Raw genomic sequence first — 7,447 nt, 5'->3', positions numbered from 1 at the left:
AAATCGATAAAAATATTTTGAAGAGGTTTAAGCACACGTGCGACCGCTCGCGTAGGCCTTGTGCTGACAACCTTTTCCCCTTTTCTTTTAAAAATTCAAAATCGATAAAAATATTTTGAAAAGGGTTAAGCACACGTGCGACCGCTCGCGTAGGCCTTGTGCTAAAAACCTTTTCTCTTTCTAAAAAAAAATAAATACCAAAAAATACAAAATCTTCAAAAACTAAAAGCATCTGCAAACAATCAATCTTTCAGAAAGAACTACGTAACCCTGATTTCTCAGTATGACTGAGAATACGTAGGAGCAAGGTCAATCCTTGTCGGGCCCAAAAACCTAAAAAATANTTTTGTTTCTTTATTTTGTTGTTCTTGGGATAGTTAAACATTTTGCAAACCACATCTTTATTCGCGCATTTAATTAAAGGTACTGCCTTAGGGCAGGCGTTGTGGGGGTGCTAACACCTTCCCCACACGTAACCGACTCCCGAACTGAATCTCTGGTTTTCATAGACTAAGCCTTATCCTCTTTATGGTTTTTTCCATAGTTTTCCAGAATAAACTATGGTGGCGACTCCAAAACATATTATTTTTCAAATTATTTCTCTTTTTTGGATATCGTCGTCCCGTCGCGATTTTTCCGGTTGCGACAGATGGCGACTTCACTGGGGACATTTGGAGAGAGTCGAGCCATTTAATTAAATGCGCGAATTTTAATGTGGTTTTGCTTATGTTTTTCTTCTTCCTGATTTCGTTATCTATGTTTGAATGTTGAATAATAGTGTGTGAATGATTTTATTTGTGGATATTGAACCCTAGGGTAGACAATATGTTTATATCTGCCTGGGAACTTTTCTGGCTGTTTTGCAGGTGAGGGTTTGGATGTGCATGATGTTCTCCCTTCACACACACACTTTTGGCATATCATGAGTGGGGCCCTATACCCGGGTCTGAGCGTAACTTAGAATTAGAGGAGTTGTGTAGCGGTGTCACTCTGGGATGTACTTCCTGTTTGGCTATCGTGAGAACTCCAGCTAGAGTCTGTTCTCTTCATGTGTGTTTCCACACCTAGTTGATTACTCGACTGTTGTGGAGATGCTATGAAGGGGGCCATAGCTCTAGTGACCTTTTGACCTTNAGGCTTAGGGAACCATCCTGGTGAAAGTGCATATATGTGGCCTTGAACTCAAAACAGTGAACCTTTGTTAGGTCACGATGGGAGAAATATGTACTTCTATAATCCTCACGCTGCTCGTTTTTGTTTTTGAAAATAATGATATTGCATTTCATACCATACATGTGTTTTGTTTCGTCATGTTGTTTTATTATCATGCATCATTTTCATACATCATTTAGTAACATGTTGATTTTTAGGGGAAATCACAGGTACTTACTTGATTTCATACAAGATGGATGTTGACACAAGATCCGATGCCACACGACACACCGATTCTTCCGATTTAAAAAAGAAGTATAGTCTAAGGACCCATGTTGGAAATTTGGCCGGACTGATAAACTTGGGCAAAAAGCTCAAGACTATAAAAAGGGAAGCTTTTCAGAAAAGATATGGAAATTTGTTGAACTTAATGGAGGTCGAAGTGCAAATACCTGCTATCACAGCCTTGGCCCAATATTACGATTCACCGCTTCGATGTTTCACGTTTCAAGACTTTCAGTTGGCGCCAACTATAGAGGAGTTCGAGCATATATTGGGTTTGCCACTGGANGNTACNACTCCCTANCAACATTTAGAACACCATGCCTCTATACCNACCATCGCTGCCCTCATGAAACTACATCCCAAGGAGCTGGAGGACAGGATGATGATGAGAAATCAATTGCAGGGGTTGTCACAAGGATATTTGGAGCAATATTTACATCACCTGGTTGATAAGGAGGATTGGGAAACCTTTATGGATGTTTTAGCCCTCANTATATACGACATTGTCTTGTTTCCTAAAATAGAAGAATTTGTGGATTATGCCGCAATAGATGTCTTCGTAGCAAGAAGAACAAGGTCAGAAAATCCTGTAACGGCGGTTCTCGCAGATGTTTATGGGACCTTGAGTTTTTGCCAGGAGAGAAAGGGAAAGAAGATTCTTTGCTGTTTACCGGCGCTGTATACATGGATAACAGCGCGCGTGTTCAAGGAGATGGTTGACGTCAAGAGTCTGTCAGAGACTTTGACACGCCAAGGGCTAAAAGATAAGGGAGGAAACGACTGGGCCCGATTCTTTGCTGGATTGAATGAAAGAAATATTAAATGGCGTCTNAAATCGATAAAAATATTTTGAAGAGGTTTAAGCACACGTGCGACCGCTCGCGTAGGCCTTGTGCTGACAACCTTTTCCCCTTTTCTTTTAAAAATTCAAAATCGATAAAAATATTTTGAAAAGGGTTAAGCACACGTGCGACCGCTCGCGTAGGCCTTGTGCTAAAAACCTTTTCTCTTTCTAAAAAAAAATAAATACCAAAAAATACAAAATCTTCAAAAACTAAAAGCATCTGCAAACAATCAATCTTTCAGAAAGAACTACGTAACCCTGATTTCTCAGTATGACTGAGAATACGTAGGAGCAAGGTCAATCCTTGTCGGGCCCAAAAACCTAAAAAATANTTTTGTTTCTTTATTTTGTTGTTCTTGGGATAGTTAAACATTTTGCAAACCACATCTTTATTCGCGCATTTAATTAAAGGTACTGCCTTAGGGCAGGCGTTGTGGGGGTGCTAACACCTTCCCCACACGTAACCGACTCCCGAACTGAATCTCTGGTTTTCATAGACTAAGCCTTATCCTCTTTATGGTTTTTTCCATAGTTTTCCAGAATAAACTATGGTGGCGACTCCAAAACATATTATTTTTCAAATTATTTCTCTTTTTTGGATATCGTCGTCCCGTCGCGATTTTTCCGGTTGCGACATTTTTGTATAGGCAAAATCTTCTTCAACACCAGCTCGCCTTCATGAAACTCTCTTGGATGCACTCTTTTGTCAAACGCCTTTTTCATTCTTCTTTGGTAAATTGTCCATGGTACACTGCTATTAACCTTTTTTCTTCAATGAGATTGAGTTGGTCGAATTGAGCTTGAACCAATTTAGCTTCTTCTGATTAGGTTTCCATTAACACTCGTAAGGATGGAATTTCCACTTCAAACAAAAGTACCGCCTCCATTCCATACACAAGCGAGAAAGGTGTTGCCCCAGTTGACGTTCGTACTAATGTACGATATCTATGTAAAGCGAAAGGAAGCATTTCAAGCCAATCTTTATATGTGATTAGCATCTTTTGCACAATTTTCTTGATATTCTTATTAGCAGCCTCTACTGCCCCCATTCATCTTTGGACGATAAGAAGAGGAATTAAGAACTTCTTAGCTTTTATGGCTTTCGTTGTTTCATTATTATTGGTTTCTTCCCTTGTTAACATTGGTGGTGTGAAAATTCGACCACTTCTCGTCATTCCACCTATGCCTGATATGTTTTCAATGGCTGGATCAACACCTTGTACTTCATCTAACGCATGTTCCCCATATCTCCAAGGGACAACTTTCTCTTTTTTGTAAGGAAAGGGGGATGGTACATAGATAACCACAGGCGGTCTTCCTTGAGTTGCTGGTACAGGGGTGGTCCTACTGAAATGGATCACCAACGATTCTGGCAGAGTTACATCAAATTCCCCACCTGTTTGTGTGAACACATCTTCCTCCTTACCCTTGTAGCATACTTGCATCAGACCTCGGTCTAACAAGTCTTGTAAAATCTCCTCGAATTCAACACACTCATCAATAAAGTGCCAAACATTTGGTTGGAGCGCACATGTTGTACCCACATCATAATTACCTTTCAAAAGATTTACTTTCAACAACGTCTCCAAAATAAACCTCCTGGAACTCCGGATTTCGCTCACATCTCTTATCAACTCATGTTCTTTCACCTCAACAGCATTCCTCGAGGCACTCTTTTGCCCGGATAGTGGATTGGCCTCGATGCTAGGTTTATCTTCTTGAAACTTTAGCCACCCAGAATTAATTAGAGTCTGCACTTTATATTTAAAGGCCATACACCTCTCGATTGAGTGACCAACGCCTCCTCCGTGATAACTTCACTTGGCATCTGCATCATAACCCTTGGGGTATGGAGGCTGCAAAGGCTTCATCGGACACATAGAAACCAGATCCCTTTTGACAAGGTGAGGTAACAATTTCGTGTAAGTTGTACGGATAGGGGTAAAATGAACAAAACTTCTTTCTTGGTTCCTTCTTGAATAAGTGTTTGAACCACCATTCATATTGAGACCTGCATTTGCTCCACCCCTCCAAGTAATAGTTGGGATGTACTGTGGTTGATAGCACCCTTGTTACTGTTGAGGCCTAATTTAATGAGCAAATGCCGCATTAGCTGCATATGTAGATTGGCGCAAGTATGGTCTATAATTATGAGTGGTAGCTTGACGTTTGTTGCCGATGTTGCATGCACATCCCCTTCCTTCCTCTTTCCTAGGTTGAAACTGGGTTTTTTGGAATTTGTAGCCGTAGACGGGCCATATGCAATTTTCCCATTTTTCAACCCAATTTCTATCATTTCACCTATTATGATGATATCGATGAAATTGGAAGACACATTTCGGACCATGTATTCATAAAATGGTAGTTGGAGCGTATTCACAAACATTGCCACCATCTCTCTATCACATAGAGGTGTCTCAACTTGCGTTGGACATATTCCTTAAAAGTCTCATTGTCCCTCTTTGCCATGTTTTGCAACTGCAAACGGTCCAGTGCAACATGCATATTACATATATATTGCTTCACGAAGGCATCAGCCAAGTCTGCCCTGTAACAAATTCGAGATGGCTCTAGGTGAGTATACCAGTTCAATGACACTCCAACTAGACTATCTTGAAAAAAATGGATAAGCAACTTTCCATCATAAGCATATGCAGCCGTCTTTCTACCATACATGGTTAGGTGGCTTTTTGGGCATGAATTGCCCTTGTACTTCTCAAATTTTGGTGTTTTAAACTTAGGCGATATTTTCACACCAGAAACCAAGCTTAGTCTTGCAACATCACCAAACTCATAACTCTTGACTCCTTCAATAATCCTCAATCTCTCTTCATGGATCTTCAGTCTACTTTTAGTCCTGTTGACACTACTAATTACCCCATGCAACGCGGTGTGCGATGCGACCTTGGCTGAAGAATCCTCTCCAGCAACCATGTCTGGCATTGTAGTTACTCGCGTTCCTTCGACTGTTTTTGTCTCATTCATCCCTGTACTCGCCATGGGAGTTGACACTGAGACAGGTCCCTAAGTGTCAATTGGCGGTACATTAATAGTTGTCAGAAAGGAGAATGAAGCTTGTTGTGCTTCTGAGTAATCTCCTATAGGAGGAGTGTAACTTGGGGGTAAACCATACATCGGGAAAGGGATCGATTTGCTTACAGCGTTGAACATCCGGGGATAAAAATGGGCATTCCCCTCAACTCGTGCATACTCTCTAGTAGTCTTTAGGGATTCGAGGGCTACCAAGATTTGGTCGACCTAATCTTTCAATTGGATGACATCAGCTTTGATGGATTCATGCGACTCCTCCCAACTTTCAATGACTCTTGAGTTGGCCCGAGTCCTGTAGGGATGTCGTGGAAAATTGGCCGTTGTTTTTCTCACTTGTACTATTTTATTATTTTGATCGATTTAAATTAGATGAAAATGAAATTTGCAAAATAAAAGGAAACATGATGCATGCTAGTAGTAGGTGGAAATCACATGATCGCGGTGACATTACTGATGGAAATTAACACAAGCCGATACCAAACGAACATCCCACATCTTTCATTTAAAGAAAATTCAATTCATTACATTACCAAAGGAACAAAATATAAGTATCTCATATATACACCATTCCCACGTGCGGGTAATGAAGGATTTCATTTCGCCTACCAACCATTTACAATGATTAATATAAAGTTTTATCTCTTCTGGCGGGCTACAAAAATGAGTACTTGCTTCGGTGTCCAACACCATTTTGGGGATATCTTCGATTGCTCTGTTTGCCAAAGTTGCCAACTGGGAGAAACATTCCTTCAAATGCTTCACAACCCTTTCTTATTCCGCAATGTGGTCTTCCATTCGCTTCACCAAGGCATGATGCCTTTCTTCAAACTCCATCGCTCCTCTTACTCCTCGATATAACTCTCCATTTGTTTCACCATAGCCCGATGACCTTCTTCTGCTTTTGCTAGCTTCCAACACTCATGGTTCATATCTACCTCAAACGACTTAGCCATTTCCTTCATCTAATACCCCACTTTTTCAACCTGAATTTGCGTTTCTCTTAGTCTTTTCAAAGCTTCGCGCTTATCTCTTTTGGCTTCTTCGTAGAGGTTTTTACACTTCTTTCCCTCTTCCAACGTCGCATTCTTCTCCTTCACTCTCATGGCTAGCTCTTTATTTGTCGCTGTAAGATTTTGCTTCAATCGGAATGTGTAATCTCTTTCGGCCTTCTGACTTCTATGAATTTCTTCATAGGCCTAGGCTTTTTCCTCTTTAGCATTCCTAATACCGACAAAATCATTGCCCGCACTTTGTAGTTCTTTTTCCAACCTAACACTTTTCTCCCTCAGTTTTTCCATCTCCGCCTTCAATTGTTTCATCTCTTCACTCTTTAAGTCTTGGGATGACCCTTCATTGGCAGGCTGATCATTGATTGGCTTGAAAGGGAGTTTGACTTCCTTTACCCTTTCTAGAATCCATGTTTGATAACTAACTTTGTCGTCCATCACTCCCATCCTTTGATCCTTTTCTGCCTGCACAACACTTTTCAAGCGCTTCTAAGTTTCCTCAACATCTCAGTGAAATGCCCGTCCTCATAGTAGATGAATAAGGTAGCAATAATAGCTGGTGAAGGCACCCCATTCATGGGATGCCCGAATTGCCTTTGAACCAAAATAGGAATGTAATTTATACAATATCAAGCACCTATGAGGGGTACATTGGGAAAGTTGCCACAATGTTGGATAAAGGGTTTAATCCCAAGCCAAGGAAGGCGCCACTTTACATTTCCTTTACTCAAACCTACAAAGAATTTGGCCCACTCATTTCCTCCTTTGTCTTTAAGCCCTTGGTGTGACAGATCTTCCGACAGACTCTTGACGTCAACCGCCCCCTTAAATACACGCGCAGTCATCCATGCATACAGTGCCGACAAACAACAAAGAATTTTCTTTCCCTTTCTCTCATGGCAAAAGCTCATTGATAAGTTGTCCTTGAAGCTATCAAATTAATACTACTTTTCAAGGCAACTTCAGTATTGCCTAGTAGTATTCAAGAAAATAGATAGGGCTAAAGTAACCCTAAGTCGTCTCCCAACGAACACGGACTTTCTTTCGAATATCTGAAACTTATGAATGCTATGCAATGCTTAAGAACAAAAGTGAGGATGTTTAAAGG

This window comes from Vigna radiata, chromosome 8 (assembly GCF_000741045.1).
Source record: "Vigna radiata var. radiata cultivar VC1973A chromosome 8, Vradiata_ver6, whole genome shotgun sequence".
NCBI classification, from domain to species: Eukaryota; Viridiplantae; Streptophyta; class Magnoliopsida; order Fabales; family Fabaceae; genus Vigna; species Vigna radiata.
This window is presented reverse-complemented; position numbering follows the sequence as displayed.